We start from the raw sequence: 7017 nt of genomic DNA, 5'->3' as shown, positions 1-7017 counted from the left end.
TCTGTATCCTGCTCCCTTGTTTCTACCACTTTATCCTGCTTCTTTGTGTTGACTGTGATGATCTGTTGCTTCCGAGGCATCGTGACGTTGTTGTAATTAGATCTCTGTTAACTGTTTATGAAGAGCAGCCATGGGTGGTTCAGGCTCTTCTTGGTGATTTTTTATCATTGGCTCATTGATGGAAAAGGAGGAAGTGGCTCTCGCTCAGTAAGTGAAGTCGCAGGCTCTTCTTGGTGGTTTTTTATGGTTGGCCCATTGCTTTTCAGTCTTGCAGGCCCTGAGTGTCCTTGGGGTTGCTGAAAATCAGAGCGTGTTCTTAAGCCCCAGAAATCTGCCAGAGCACTGCCTCTTTAAATATCCAAAATAGTCAAGCCGCTTTTTAAACCTTCAAAATGGCGGCACTCTCTGGCCCGGCAAATGTCCACAGCTCAGCCCACGTTTCTCTTCACCTTCTCCATTTGTTCCTCAGCCTCCGTGCACAGTCCATGCAGTCCCTGGCTAGCCGGGTAATTTTTAGGTTAATTCTTATGTCCTACCACCACAGGAATCTGCGAGAGTGCTGTCTCTTTAAATATCCAAAATAGCCAAGCCACTTTTTAAACCTACAAAATGGTGGCGGCCTCCAGACTGGCAAAAGTCCACAGCTCAGCCTACCTTTCTCTTCACCTTCTCCATTTGTTCCCCAACCACCTTGAACAATCCGTGCAGTCCCTGGCTAGCAGGGTGATTTTTAGGTTAATTCTTTGGTCCTACCACCAGTCGAGAATCTCCGAGCTGCCTGTACTGTCAGGGTCACTCCGTTCGCTGTCAGACCACAGCTCCGTATGTCTCCTTTTTTTGGTATTTTCACACAAATTTTTCTGCTAATTGGGGTTTAGTCCAATTCTGTATCCTTTTCTTCTAGGCTCAAGGGTCCAAGATTATCTTCTGTGTCTGTGTTAATTTGTTTTCCTTTTCTTTGTTGAAGAGGGTCTGTGCAATCCTCCTGCCTAGTCCGCCATCTTGCCAGAACTCTCATTTATGAACTGTTTTATCATCTCATTTGTTGCTATTGATTTAGTATTTCCTAAGTTTTTTTTCTTGTCCTTCTTTTTTATTTTGATGCAAAGGTTTATTATTTTTCTTTGAGGTTATATTGTGACTTATAATTTTCTTCCCAGGTTTAGAACACTCTGTTCTATTTCACAATTTCCTCAACTTCCTCATCATTCAGAAGTTCTCTGTAACTACACTATTTTTTCCCTCTTTTTGATTTGTAGTTGTTCTCATTTATCAGTTAATGTCTCTGGTTCCTTGGTTAAAGTCGTATAAGCTTATTTTACTTTGCATACTTCCATAGCTGTGTTGATTTCTGAATTGTATTGTCATGTGTACTAATCATCAGTTGTTGTTTGCTGTTGTTTGTTTTTGGTCCAGAAGATTCCCTTTAGAATCTCTTGTAAAGTTGGTCTGTTTTAAAAAATTCTCTTAATTTCTGCTTATCTGGAAATCTCCTAATTTTACCATCATATATGAGGGACAATTTTGCTGGGTATATAATTCTTGGTTGGAATTCTTCTTCTTTCAGGGTTGTATATACATCACCCCATTGTCTTCTTGTTTGCATGATTTCTGCACAGAGATTCGAGCTTACTCTTATTGGTTTCTGTTCATTGGTTGCTTTTCATTTTTCCTATCCTGCTTTCAGGATTCTTTCTTTTTCATTGGTTTTGGTGTGTTTGATGATGATATGTTTTGGTGATTTTCTTTTGGGGGTGTATATTGTTTGGTGTTCATTGAACTTCTTGAATGGATATATTCTCATCTTTCATCATATCATATCATATCATATCATATCATATCATATATCATATCAACAATTTTCTTTGTGGTTTTATGTATCACTTCTTCCTGTTTTGGATTTCTGATTGCATGTAGGTTATTCTTCCAAATAGCATCAGTTCTGAGTACCTAGTGCCACTCTTACAACAATATGTCACCAATGGGATGGCTTGAACAACAAGAGTTTATTCTTACAGTTTGGAGGCTTTAAGTCTGAATTCAAAGTGCCAGGCTCTAGGGGTTGGGTGAATGCCTCTCAACCTTGGGCTTCAGCTCTGTCTCCTACTCCCAGCCAACTAAAGCTGGAGGATTTTCTTCACTCATACAGCTTCTGGCTGCTGAGACTGACAAGCCCAAGTCTGACAAGGAAAAAGGCACAGTCCTAATGTTACCAAACAATATGGCAGACTATTAATTCAAGCCCATTGAAAGTCCCATGGTCAGCAGAGCATTGCAGGCTGCTGAACAATGGCACAGCTACATGAATCGTTCAAGTGCGCCATAAACTAGAGACAATTCACAAAGCTGTTTCTTATACATGGGAAGAAGACCATGTACCCAAAGCAGCTAGCCACTCATCTGCTCCGATAGATTCTACCATGGAGTTAATTACCAATCTCACCACGGGGAATAACTACTTTCAGCTTCCCAGCCACTCAACCAGGTCCAGCCAAGTTGATACATAAACTTAACTTCCACAATTCCATCCCTTGTCAACTTGGCACCTGTACAAATCTTCAGTGGGTGGTATATGTACAGATCTTCACTAGGTGACTCCAGTCCCCTAGTTCCTGAGGATACCTCACCCCTTTGGCCTGGCAGGCCCTGTTCCTCTCCCTCTGGGGCATGGCAGCCTTGCCCCCTCACTCTTGAGCAGTGGCTATGACACTATCTCATTAGCTCACAATAATGATCAGGCCCACACTCCAGAATCAAGTTGGTGAGGGTCTGGCTCTTTGAAACCTAGGGGGCTGTGGTGGTTTCACCCCCAAAGGCCATGGTCCTACCTTTGAGGCTGAGGAACCTCTACTTCCCATTTCCTGCATCTCTCTCATTCCACAAATTAATGCCCAAGGGCAACCCACTCTGCTGGAATTTTTTCTGCCCAAAGGACACTTAGCTTTCTTTCTCCATCGGCTGGCCAACCTGCTACTCCATTGCATGCCAGGCTCTTCTACCAATTAATGCCCAAAGGTAATCCAATCTGCCAGAAAGTTGCCTATCCAATGGCACCTGGCTTTCTCCTTTGTGGGCTGGTAAGCCTGTCCCTGTTTAATGCCAGTCTCTGGGCTCTGGTACTCCCATCTCTCATGCTGTCTGCCAATCAGTTAGACCAAAAAAACATAAATAAAAATAAATAAATAAAAACAAGTGAACAATATCAAAGTGTATAAATAAACAGAAACAATTGCAAAAAAAAAAAAAAAAAAAAAAGACAATAAAGGAGAAGAAAAATTTTAAAATACCATAAAAGAACAGAATGAGGAAAGGAGAAGGGGGGGAAAAGCCATAATATCTGAAGTGAGAGGAATGAGAGAAAAGAGCAAGAGTGAAAGAAGAGTACAGGAAAAAAAAAAAAAAAGGAAACTTTAGAAGGAAAAAAAAGAAAAAAACAGATAGGCAGAACCAAAGAAAGAAAAAATGAAGGGAACCAGTAAAATGGAAGAAGTTAAAAAAAAAAAAAATCCAGCGATGGGAAACAGAAAAATAAAGAAACAAATAAAAAGGAAGAAAAGAAAATAAATAGGATAATTTAATCACAAAAACAAAATTTTAGGGGCATGAGCATGGCATCCAGACTGTCAGGGCACAGACCAGGATGGAATTTCTGCTGTTCAAGAAGGTGGGTGGAATTGAGGGATGGCCATACTTCTGTTTACCAAAAGGGCGTGGGGTACAAGAATAACAAAGGGTACAAGAGTAACAGCTTCCACTGCAGTTGACCATTCTGTCCTAAGCAAGCAAAATCTACTTTTAGGTCACTGCCCAGGTAAGAACACAACTTGCATATGTTTACAATGGCCGTGCTGCTTACAAATATTCAAAATGGTTGCGCCCTCAGAATAGCTGCCAGCAGTCCTGTTTGTCTCCTTTTCTTTGCTGTTTTCCTTTTTGGTTGTCAGGCACCAAGGAGTCCTTGGTGAGCAGAGCTGATTCTTAGGTTGCTACTGGAATACAGTTGCAAATATTCAAAATGTCTGTGCCCATAGGACAGCTGGCAGTCCATAGCTCCATTTGTTTCCTTACTCAATCTTTCATTCAGGTTCTTCCACGAGAAGGTATTTAATCCACTACTTCATCTTTCCTCTCAAAGCTCAGGGTTCCAGGATCATCATCTGTATTGATTTTAACTGGTTTCTCATTGCTTTGTTGCAGAGGGTCTGTGTAGTTTGTCTGTCTATTCTACCATCTTGCCATAACTCCTGACAGTTGTGTTTTTACTTTCACTGTATTTCCTACAAAGAAATACATTTACAAACACAGATCAGTCAACCTTCTAAAGGAAAATACATCCAAAGTGTTGATCACACTCCAAGGATAATTAACCATTTTAGATGTAAGAGTTATATGTCACCTGAAGAACTATGCTTCTTTTTATCTTCATATCTTCTGAAATATAAATGTTAGTAACATAAATAATCACTGACTAGAGGATGTAAGTCACACCAAATAATGGAATAAATAATGAGTATTGATTTGCTTTAGTAATATTTTCCATTAAATCTTAAAAAAGAATGACATGCAGAATCTATGAGAAAGAAGAGAAAAGACATTCTGCATATGGAAAATAACCTCTATTCTGCCTTAACTCCCAAAATTTTCATAAGCAGATTACTACTCCCATCAAGCCTCATGGATTCCAGGCTTTCTCTGTGTCTCTGGTATGATAATAAAGACATATTTCTTCTCACTTCCTCTCTAGTCTCTCTTTCCGTACTTACTGTTGCCTTCTTTGTCTTGTATTATATTGTCAAGATTTTAGACTCTAAGACCTGATTTATAGGAAAAAAAAAATGAAAAGAATTACCATTGCATCAATTATTGTTCATCATTCTTTGACACTGATTTGATTTCCTTCTTCTCATGTAACAACTAAAATCAGGACATTTTGATTAATCATTAATAATATCTATATTTTATTGAAATTTGTGTGAGTACAACTATAATATAAACAGTGAACTGTTTACTCAGGGTGAAAACAAAGTATTTATTTGAAAGAAAATGCTATTCTATTGCTTTTTTGCCTAAGAGAAAACTTTCTGCAATGGTTTAATATGGTCAAATCTGAGAAGTATAGGAGTAATCCATGAAACTGCAGATATTATTTTGAGATATTATAAAGTGTTTCAATGGTCAGTTTGGAGGCAGAAATTAACGTCTTCAATTTATTTAAGCATATTTGTGGTTGAGTGTTAACTGTCTTTAATTAAAGCATTCTCATATGTGGAAAAAAAGATCATGGTTATTCATTAGTATTCTATCTCTCATAGGAAAAATCTCAACATTTTCATTAAATTTAAGTGAAATATTTTGTTTGCTTGTTTTGTTTTGTATTATCTCTTGCTTGTTTCTGAGCTAACATAGACAGGTGCAATGATGTTTTCAACTTCAATGAAACTGAAAGAAATCTTAAAATATGTAATGGACTATACACCATTCATTGGTTAAAGAGAGAAATCTTGGAATCTCTGAAGGCAAACAAGCTTGAATACCTACTGTGCTAATCTTCACCAAGGAGATTAGATGGCTGGCAGCATGAGATCACTTGCTTTCTCACATCTCTGATGTAATTAAGTCCTAGCTTGACTGGATAATGGAAGTATTATTACAGGAAGGCACAAAAAGTTGCAGGTGGGTGGTAGGCTGTTGTAATGTTATGGAAATATTATTAAATTTTACAGTGTGGATACTGAGGTTCAAAGACTATAAATTGCAGTAACTACTATATTGTTGTTGTTGTTGTTATGTGCCGTTGAGTCAGACCTGACTCATAGCGACCCCTCCTTGGGTTTCCAAAGAAGTATCACTATGGAAGTAGACTGCCCAACCTTCTTTTTGCGGAGTGACTGGTAGATTTGAACCACCGGCCTTCTGGTTAGCAGTCAAGTGCCTTAGGCACTATGCCACCAGAGCTCCCTAACTACTATAGTTGTATCAGTTAAAAATTTCAATCAATCTTTCCATTGTGAAATTGTAATATTAGAATTTTTTTTTTTTTTTCTTGGACCATCACTTCTCAGTTAGAGGATATTTTGCCCCACGGAGTTTTGCCAATATCTGTAGTAACTTTTACTTGTCACAGCTGGAGGGTGCTTCTAACATCTAGCACCCATTAGAGTCGAGGTCAAGATGTTGCTAAATATCCTAAAATAAGTAGAATGGTCCCTCACAATGAAGACTTATCTGGCCCAAAATGTCAGTAATGCTAAGACTAAGAAATTCTACCTTTCTTTTGAACAAAAATATACTGAGTGGTTTAAAATCAGGAAAGGTATATATCAGAGTTTATCCTTTCACCATACTTGTCCAATCTATATACTGAGAAAAAAAAAACAACAAGCTGGATTAAATAAAAAAGGATGTAGCATCAGAATTGGAGAAAGACTTACTAACAACCTGTAATATGCTGATGGCATAATATCCAGATGGCACAACCTTGCTTGCTGAAATTGAGGAAGATTTGAAGTACTTACTGATGAAGATCAAAGACTAGCACCTTTTTCAGTATGAAAAGATTAACAAAAAGAAAATTAATATCTTCACAACTGGAATAAAAACCAGAATTATGATAAATGGAAAAAAAAAATGAAGTTGCCATTGACTATGGAAGCAGCTTATGGTCATACCATCCTGAATGCGCCTGAGCTCTTTTGATCTCGGAAGCTAAGCAGGGTTGGGTCTGGTTAGTACTTGGATGGGAGATCACCTGGGAATACTGGGTGCTGCAGGGGGAGCTCTAGTAGTGTAGTGCCTAAGGCACTTGACTGCTAACCAGAAGGCTGGTGGTTCAAACTCACCAGCCACTCCTCAGAAGGAAGTTTGGGCAATCTACTTCCGTAGTGATACCGCCTCAGAAACCCAAGGAGGGGTCACTATGAGTTGGGTCCAACTCCAGGACATATAACAATAACTCGAGGGCATAAAACAATAACATGGAAGCAGCAGTCAAGAAATCAAATGATGTATTGCAGTGGG

General features: G+C 38.8%; 1 pseudogene; it reads left to right on the top strand.

The window, feature by feature from the left end:
* The first annotated feature begins 6654 nt into the window (after positions 1-6654).
* On the top strand, positions 6655-6773 carry LOC122151609 (annotated as a pseudogene).
* The last annotated feature ends 244 nt before the right edge of the window (positions 6774-7017 follow it).

Source organism: Orycteropus afer, unplaced genomic scaffold, assembly GCF_000298275.1.
Source record: "Orycteropus afer afer isolate SDZICR_OR568_19922 unplaced genomic scaffold, OryAfe1.0 scaffold00614, whole genome shotgun sequence".
In the NCBI taxonomy this organism is placed as follows: domain Eukaryota; kingdom Metazoa; phylum Chordata; class Mammalia; order Tubulidentata; family Orycteropodidae; genus Orycteropus; species Orycteropus afer.
Note: the sequence above shows the minus strand (reverse complement) of the source record. Positions and strands in the feature narration are given on the sequence as shown.